Source organism: Oratosquilla oratoria, chromosome 30, assembly GCF_046742065.1.
Source record: "Oratosquilla oratoria isolate Oo_2021 chromosome 30, ASM4674206v1, whole genome shotgun sequence".
NCBI classification, from domain to species: Eukaryota; Metazoa; Arthropoda; class Malacostraca; order Stomatopoda; family Squillidae; genus Oratosquilla; species Oratosquilla oratoria.
Window position 1 is genome coordinate 48,727,851 of NC_134806.1, and position 10,149 is coordinate 48,737,999.

Sequence of the window (10,149 nt, forward strand, 5' to 3'; positions counted from 1 at the left end):
TTTATATTCCTTTTATTTCCCAGGTTACATCTCGGCACTTGAGGGGTGAAATTTAACCCACAAATTAGCAAAAAATGTTGAGCCAAGTTAGTTAGCCTTTACGCTGAATTCTAATTGTCTAATTGTTCCGAGGTTGTATATTTTGGTATAACTTGTAGTTTGCTTGTTTCCAAGTTCTCTGGGTGTCGTGGGGTCTTCAAAGAGATTCAACTTGCCAAGCAGTAGAATCTGTTGTTGAGTGGTTTAGTTTTTGTTATTTTGTGTTTTTTTTTTTCGGTTTCTTGATATGGTGGTGCCTGCCCAGTGGCAAATCTGGGGATATTGTTTTGAAAGTTTTGTAATTTCTGAAACCGGATTTTGGATAGGGTGTTGTGGGGTACGTGTGGATATTCCATCATAGGACTTAGTAAGGTTTTGTGTAGGTGCACCTTGGGTTTTCTCTATCATTGCTTTCAATCTTTTTAGTTTTGCCGCGATGACTTTTACTTGTTGCTGACGTGTGTCATTAAGCCCCATTTTGTACCCCACTTAACATATCCAGCATCCCAGATGGGCTCCCAGATGACTTTCTGGATCCGAGGAACGACTCTTCAGCTCGTAATCTCTTCAAGGAGAAGTCGGTGACTCAGTTCTGGTGTGCTGTGTACCAATCATGCTCCGCCAAATTCAGCATGACAGCCTTACATGTCCTGGTCCCATTTGCTTCTACCTGCTTGTGTGAGGCAGGGTTCCCAATTCTTGTCAATATAAAAACGAAGAACAGGAACAGACTGGATGTCGGGGATGATGACATGAGACTGGCTCTCACAAACGCTCGACCACCGTTTCCAAGGCTTGCTGCTGCTCAAATTCAACATCAGGTATCCCATTCGGTGGGTTCCATAGCTGTGGAAAACTATGTATGTCGATAATACATATCCTCTTTTTTTGCGACATTCATTTCTGTGATTTAGTTTGCCAATATATAATTGCAGAATTATTGAAAGAGTTTGATAGCTGTGAAAATTATGTAGATAATATTGCAAGATTAATTATCCTCTTTTTGGGATTTAAGATTTGATCCATTTAGTTTGCCAATAAATTATCACATAATTATTGAATGATTTTTAAATGGCCTTTTTCTTCCTCTCCCCTTAACAAAAATAAGGTGCAAATCAATCTGGTGATAGTTGGGAGGTTGCGTGGGTTACAAGCTTTTGGATAAGGGGTCGCGAGGGCAAAAACGTTAGAACCACTGGTCTAGAGCAATATATATATATATATATATATATATATATATATATTTATATATATATTTATTTATATATATATATTTTTTCACACACACACACACACACACACACACACACACACATTCTTTATATATATATATATATATATATATATATATATTACAGGTGAAAAATGTAATCACACATTTGTCAATAACGTAGAAACCACTGTTTCTACTCCAACAGTGGTTTCTACGTTATATATATATATGTATATATATATATATATATATATATATATATATACATATATATATATATATATATATATATCTAAGATAACCCAGAGGAAGATGTTAACCCAAGAAATGAAAAGACATGCAGTCATTGTTGATTTAGCTGCACAACATAGTGATTTAAAAATCAGTAACATTTAACATGTTGCCAGATCATTTGTTCATAACTTTGGTTGGAGTTATAGGAATGTAATGGCACTGTTTCCCCTGTAGCAAAAAGAAAGAAAAAAACTTTCACAGCGCTCTGATACCGTGAGAACACCAGAATTGATAGGGAATGTTCAAAACATCATCGATGAGAGCCCCGGAAAATCAATGAGGTCCATCGCCAAAGAACTCCAGGTATCAGAGTAGACTATCAGAACCGTGGTACATCAGGATATTCGTATGTAAGTGATATGTAATGAGCAAAGGCCAATTCATATCAGCGAAGACACAGGAAAACCGTCTCATGCGTTCAAAACAGTTGCTGAACAAAGTGAAAAATCCCCGCGGACATGGCATGCTTTGGTTTTTCTCTGACAAAAAAATAACTTTGACCAAGATCAGAAAACAAACAGGCGGAATGACAGGTGGCTACGTGCATCTCCTTCAGAAGTACCCAGGGTGATGCACACCAAATATCCGGCTACTGTGATGTTTATAGGAGTTGTGAGCAGGGAAGGTCATATCATGCCACCTTACATTTTTCCACAAGGTCTTAGGGTCAATACTGCTGGATACATTAATGTTTTTAAAGCGGTTGTTAAGCCCTGGATGAATAAAGTATGCAATGGAAGGCCATATGTCTTTCAACAAGACTCTGCACCTTCTCACAAAGTCATTGTAACCCAGGATTGGTTATCAGAGAATTTTCACGATCATGTGACCCCCAACATGTGGCCCATAACTCGCCACATTTAAATCCTATGAACTATTACGTGTGGAGTGTCGTTGGAAGAGAGACTGCATTGAAAGCCGTCATTGTCCAGGTGATGTCCTAAATGATGAATAGGGACCACTTAATCGCAGCTTGTGGACGGTTTCAAGCCCGAACAGTAGCAATCATTGAAGCCAAACGTGGTTTCATAGAATAAGTAGATAAAGAAGTATCATGAAGGATATTTGTGTCAATTTGAATTAAATATATACATTGTTTGCTAAAATATTGCTGTTTACTTAACATACTAAAAATGTCCTCAAACAGCACTGGCACCCTGTAAGTATATATTTATGGTGGGTTTTGCCTCAAATAACTACTGTTTGAGTCGCTGAAATCAAAGAATTAGTGCTCTAGATAATCGTTATATGAGCATCGATGAGACAAGGCTGATCATCGTTCTAAACGACATTAATGCAACAAATATACCACTTCGATACTAGTCATAAACTGATTATTAAAGTTTTCACGATGGTCAAATGTTGTCGATTTCGATCGACGGAAAAAATATGGAACAAACTAAACAAATTTTAGTGTTAGGACAATTACAACAGGATCATAGGCAAATATATATAAGATTTTATTTTAAAATACTACTGCAATACAAACTTATATAAATAAATATTGTTCGTTACATTATATAGAATAATATTATAATAGTAATAAACTTTTATATATTGAAACATATATAATAAACAATAATGTTTTTTTTTATTAATATGAATGTTCTATTTTCTTAAAAAAAAATGTATAGGCAGAGTTAAGGGGGTAACTTTAAAAGATTTGTGCAGCGACAAATGGAACGAATGTGGTTTGTCAACACGATTATATTTCTGTATACGAGTATTCCTTACTAAGGAAGCACATTGGGTTGATAAAAAGGGGGACGACACTCCTTGTACAGTCATCCATGTGGGGAAAACGATTTACAAGATTGAAACAGCAAGTTGAAAAACCTCAGCATGTACAAAATCACAAACAAACCCACAACCAACCAAACTGAAACCGCATGAATAACAACCACGAAATTCCTCAGTGTTTCCAATCAAACTTATTGAAGTTTTTAGTTGCCAAGAACGCAATTTCGCCTAAAATATGCATCTTGCTTATGAACACTACATACCAAACTTGCACGGACAACGAAGGCTGTAAAATTGAAACTTCAATTGATTTTATCTAATTAGTTTCAATTAATTTCATCGTCTATTGCGTCTTTAAGAAATTACTCAGTCTCATTAGTCATTAGCATCATATTTGGTTTTCCATATGAATACGATGCATCATATTGGCACCATCTCAAATACGACAGAGAACACATCAACGTGGGTAGAGGATAAGAATGACTGCGAAGAAATTTTTAAGAAGAGTTAAGAACTATGATGAAGTTTGGAGTGTGACAGAGGTCAAATGTGATATATATATATATATATATATATATATATATATATATATATAATATATATATATACATATATATACATACATATATGTATAATACTGATGCCCCATTTTCGGAGAAGAATGAGCGAAAGTATTAAGATATGTATATTTCGATCACTAACTGTGATCCTCTTGAGCAGATGTGAATTACAGAGTAGAGAACAATATGTATTTATACAGAAGTAGTGAGGTAAGCAGGAAGGGACGGGGGCTCAGGTCACGTGTCCGGCGTTGCATGGACCTTGGTGGCTTTTGTCCACTGCTAATGTGGAAGGTAACATTTTATTTATTACAAATGAAGATATACAATCTGGTGACCATTGACCATAAGAAATATCATAATTTGGAAAATTGTTTATCAAAGAGGATTCTACCATTTTTCTTCTGAAACTGCATTTAGATTTGTAAATTATTTCAGCAACGTCCCAATTTATCCGATGGTTTTTGTTGGCGACATGCTGAAATACGGCGTATTTCAGCATGTATAAATACATATTGTTCTCTACTCTGTAATTCACATCTGCTGAAGAGGATCACAGTGATCGAAATATACAGATCTTTATACTTTCGCTTATTCTTCTCCGAAAGTGGGTCATCAGTATTATTTTACAAAATGTGCTACGACATAACTTTGTGATATATATATATATATATCTATCTATATATATATATATATATATATATATATATATATATATATATATATATATATAAATTCCACTTCAATAATGTATTGTAACCTATTATAAAGTAATTTTTATATTATCGGTATTAAAGCAATGGTTGGCATTAACTAAAAATGTTTATTAGCATAATCATTAATACAGTGTAATTTTGTAGTTTGAAATTATTTTTAAATGTTCTCCTCTACTTCAGTAGTAGACATTCACCAACCCCCTGATTATTCATCGACTCCCTTTCGACCCCCTTGCTATTCATTGACCCCTTGGATATTCCGATCGACCACTTTGAGAACCCCTGGTCTATATACTTTGGGAATACTATTGTCGCCTGGCCACGCCCTGATTCGTTGCATAGTCTATCTCAGATAGGCTATGCATATATATGTCACACATTACAGATAGGCTATCTGTAATGTGTGACATTTCTACAACGGTTTACAGGTGATTTGAGGCCTGGGTCATATATAATGAAAACAGTTGAAGTTGCATAACGCCGCAATAATACACATATATTGTCCTCATTTCAGATGGGGAGGTGGTTAATGGTAGGACTAGCGCTGATGGCTGACAAATTTTTAGACCTGGCCATTAAAAATTCCACTTAATAGAATTATTTTAATGAGTGTTTTAAATGTTCAATTTACTCATTTCAGTTTGGGGGGCTAATGGGGGGGGGGCTGACCACTTTTTTGGGGAGGCTTTCTCCTCTCTTTCCAGATGGTAGGTAATGTATCCAAGGTTGAGGGAGATAGTGCTGTAGTCGCTGAAAGCCGACCCTCCTTTCAACCCCTCATTTCGTTTCGTTTCCTCTCTTTACTTTTCCGTCTAATATTCCATTATTATTTCTTTGTCGTGTTCTGCCGTGTCATAACGTATTGCACGGAAATACTTTATTTGATGGAAAGGTATTTTTAATATGAATTTTTATTCATGAGTATCGGGTCCTGACGTTTCATTTTCACAATTTATCATTATTTCGGGAGGATAAGAGTGATATATATATATATATATATATATATATATATATATATATATATATATATATATATATATATATATATATATATATATATATATATATATATATATATATATATATTATTCAAAACAGGCATGTTCGTTTTTCAACGGCATATTCCCCTCAAAATTAGTCAAGATCTAAATTCAATATGACGACATAATTTAGCCAATCATATTCTAGCACTGCCGTCGAGTTGCCAATAGCCCATTTTCAATCAAATTATTACAACATTTCGCATTACTTCTCCAAAACAACAGTATGTATAAGCATGGAATTTTTTTTACTATATCAGTTAGATAGTAAGCATCGTTTTGGCAAGACAAAAACTAAATGAAGTAATGATTATGCTTTTACCTTAAGCTAAAAAAAGAACCATGTAACAATGCACAAGAATACGGCAGTGTAAGGGTAAAAAGTTGATTTTGTTTAATAATTTTATGGATCTATTTATTTATTCACTTATTTACATATTTTCGTTTAATGTGATTTAATTTTTATTTATTCCTTTATTTTTTCTTTATCAATTCTGTTTTTTTATATCTATTTATATTCTGAAGGGACAAAAACACCTTTACGGGTTTTGGGGGGGAAAATATCGTCTGTATTTTTGTCATGTCTGAAGGGAGTCCATGTGAGCAAATATTTACGGTATTTCTGTCCCGTTGAAGGATTTTTTTTTCGCGAATAGAACAGAAAATATACGATTTTTCTGCCAAATGTGAAGGAAGACATGGACATAGAAAACCAAAATCGACGGCATTTTTGCCTAGTGTGAAGATGGAAATCGACGTCAGTTTTGCCTGGTATGAAGAAGAAAATCGACGGTATTTTTGCCTAGTATGAAGATGGAAATCGACGGCAGTTTTGCCTAGTGTGAACATGGAAATCAACGTTATTTTTGCCTAGTGTGAAGATGGAAATCGACGGTATTTTTTGCCTAGCGTGAAGATGGAAATCGCCGTCATTTTTGCCTTGTATGAAGGAGGAAATCGACGGTATTTTTGCCTAGTGTGCAGATGGAAATCGACGGCTGTTTTGCCTAGTGTGTACATGAAAATCAACGGTAATTTTGCTTAGTGTGTATATGGAAATCAACGTTAATTTTGCCTAGTGTGAAGACGGAAATCGACGGCAGTTTTGCATAGTGTGTACATGAAAATCAACGGTAATTTTGCTTAGTGTATATGTAAATCGACCTCATTTTTGCCTAGTATGAAGGAGGATATCGGAGGTATTTTTGACTAGTGTGAAGATGGAAATCGTTATTTTTGCCTAGTGTGTACATGGAAATCGACGGCAGTTTTGCCTAGTGTGAAGATGGAAATCAACGTTATTTTTACCTAGTGTGTAGATCGAGATCGACGATATTTTTGCCTAGTGTGAAGATGGAAATCGACGGTATTTTCGCCCAGTGTGAAGATGGAAATCGACGGTATTTTTTGTCCAGTGTGAAGATGGAAATTGACGGTATATTTGCCTAGTGTGAAGATGAAAATCGACGATGTTTTTACCTCGGTTCAAGATGGAAATCGACTGTGTTTTTGCCTAGTGACGACGTGAAAGGGAAATCAAAATGTCATGGTATCATGGAGCGAAATTTTCAGTTCAGCACGTGGCCTTACGTAACACTGAACGAAAAATTCTGAGAAAGCCTGTAGAGAGAAAAATATAGAAAAGACGATGAATTTTGACAATTGTGTTCTTATTCAAACTAAGCGAAACATTCTGAGAAAATCCTTGTATACATTTAGAGAGAAATGTTTTGAAATAGAGAAAAGACGATGAATTTTGACAATAGTGTTCATATTAACACTGAACGAAACATTCTGAGAAAAATTTTAAATACGTGGTGAGAAAAATTTTAAACATAGAAAATACGATGAATTTTGACAATTGTGTTCATACTAACACTGCGAAACATTATGAGAAAATCCTTAAACACGTGGAGAGCTTTTTTAATATAGAAAACATATTAACACAGAGCGAAACATTCTGAGAAAACCTTAAAAAACTTTTTAGAAATATAGAAAAGACAATGAATTTTGAAAAGTGTTCAAATTAACAGTGAATGAAACATTCTGAGAAATCCCTGAAACACGTGGAGAGAACAATGCTTTAAAGATATAGAAAAGATGATTTTTGACAATTGTGTTCATATAAACACTAAGCGAAACATTTTGAGAAAACCCATAAACACTTGTAGAGAAAATGTGAAAAACACTTGTACAGAAAATACGATAAATTTGGACAATTATGTTCATTTTCACAATGAGCAAAACATTCTGACAATTGTGTTCATATTACCACTGAACGAAATATTGAGGAAATTCTTAAACACGTGGAGAATCTTTTTTTAATATAGAAAATACGATGAATTTTGACAATTGTGTTCGTATTAACACTGAGCGAAACATTCTAAGAAAATCCTTATACACTTGTAGAGATTCTTTGTTGAATATAGAAAAGACGATGAATTTTTGAAAATTTTCATATTAACACTGAGCGAAACATTGAGAAAACCTAGAGAAAAACATTTTAAAATACAGAAAAGACGATGAATTTTGAAAAGTGTTCATATTAACAATGAAGGAAACATTGAGAAATCCCTTAAACAAGTGCAGAAAAAATGCTTTAAGATATAGAAAAGATGATTTTTGGCAATCGTGTTAATATCAACACTGAGCGAAACATTATGAGAAAACCCTTAAACACTTGTAGAGAAAATATGAAAAATACTCGTACAGAAAATACGATAAATTTTGACAATTATGTTCATTTTAACACTGAGCAAAACATTCTGACAATTGAGTTCATATTACCACTGAACGAAACATTGAGAAAATCCTAAAACACTTGGAGAAAAATGTTTTAAAATATAAAAAATACAATAATTTTTGGCAATTCTGTTCATATTAACACTGAGCGAAACATTCTGAGAAAATCCTTGAACGCATGGAGATTTTTTTTTAAATATAGAAGACGATGATTTTTTTTCATTTTAACAGAGCGAAACATTGAGAAAACAGAAAAACTTATCAGAAATATAGAAAAGACGATGAATTTTGAAGTGTTCATATTAACACTGAACGAAACATTCTGAGAAAACCGTTAAACACGTGCAGAGAAAAATGCTTTAAAGATATAAAGATTATTTTTGACAATTGTGTTCATATTAACACTGAGAAAACATTTTGTCAATCTCTAGATATCTCGTGACGGATATTGTTGTTTCGAAAATATATAGAATATATTTTAATACAAATTATATGCTTGCAAGTTTATGATTACTTATATTATATAATTTAATATAAAGACAATAAGATATCCTACATTGGTAGTAGATACTATTACCTCCGATATCTAATAAACATACCAAGTACCTTTGTTCATTGTATAAGGCGACACTTTAGTAAACATTTCAGAATCCTTGTGAGGCGACATGAAGCATAAATATTTGTTAACACTTCAGCCCCTATGCTAAACGTTCATTATATTAACAAATAAAATGTATAATAGTGGTACAAAAAGAATGTTGCATTTCAACACAATGACTCTGAGTTCAGTAATGATTCTTCGTTTCTTTTAGTATTATTGTCGACTGGAAAATTAGATAAATGGTGACCGACCGTTTACGTCTGTTTGAGAGATCTTCAAAGAATGTCAAATGTAAACTGGAAAATATGGGCCAATGTGTTTTCGTTTCCTTTTTCTTATGCTTAAAGGGGCCGCTGTTTCTATATGTACGGTTGGGATTGAATCTTCCAAGTCCGGTACTATTTTATGCTTCAAGCCTGCATCTTACACCAATGGCTACTCAGTCGTTTTCTTTACTCCTATTCCGCTGCTACACTGCACATTAATTGACTGTAGATCGCATAGCTAAGTAGCACTTTTTTGTGGTTCCTACATGTTTTAACATAGTTTCTGTTGAATGACCAGTATAACAGTGTTTACGTAATCTATATATATACATTTCTAATGTAGCCTTGATCTCTGTGTGTTTCTATCGCTTTCTATTTGATATTATTATTGTGTAACCGTTTGTACGTAATGATGGGCAATAATTAAATAGATCTTTAATTGGACCTCATGCTCCTTGAGGTAATTTCACCAAACAACAGTTAGGCGTTTAGAATACTAAGGTTAAACCTAGGAAATGCAGTCTTTGAAATCCACATTATAATTACGATCCATTCATATTGGCACCATCTCAAATATGTCAGAGAAAAAATCAACGTGGGTAGAGGATAAGAATGAGTGCGAAGAAAAAATAAAAAAAAAGAGTTAAGAACTATGATGAAGTTTGGAGTGTGACAGAGGTCAAATGTGATATAACTTAGGTGCGTCGAATATATATATAAACTTTTTCCGACTGTGGGGTAAAAAGTTTTATATATATATATATATATATATATATATATATAATACTGATGACCCACTTTCGGAGAATAATAAGTGAAAGTATAAAGATCTGTATATTTCGATCACTAACTGTGATCCTCTTCAGCAGATGTGAATTACAGAGTAGAGAACAATATGCATTTATAGTGAGGTAAGCAGGAAGGGACCGGGGCTCAGG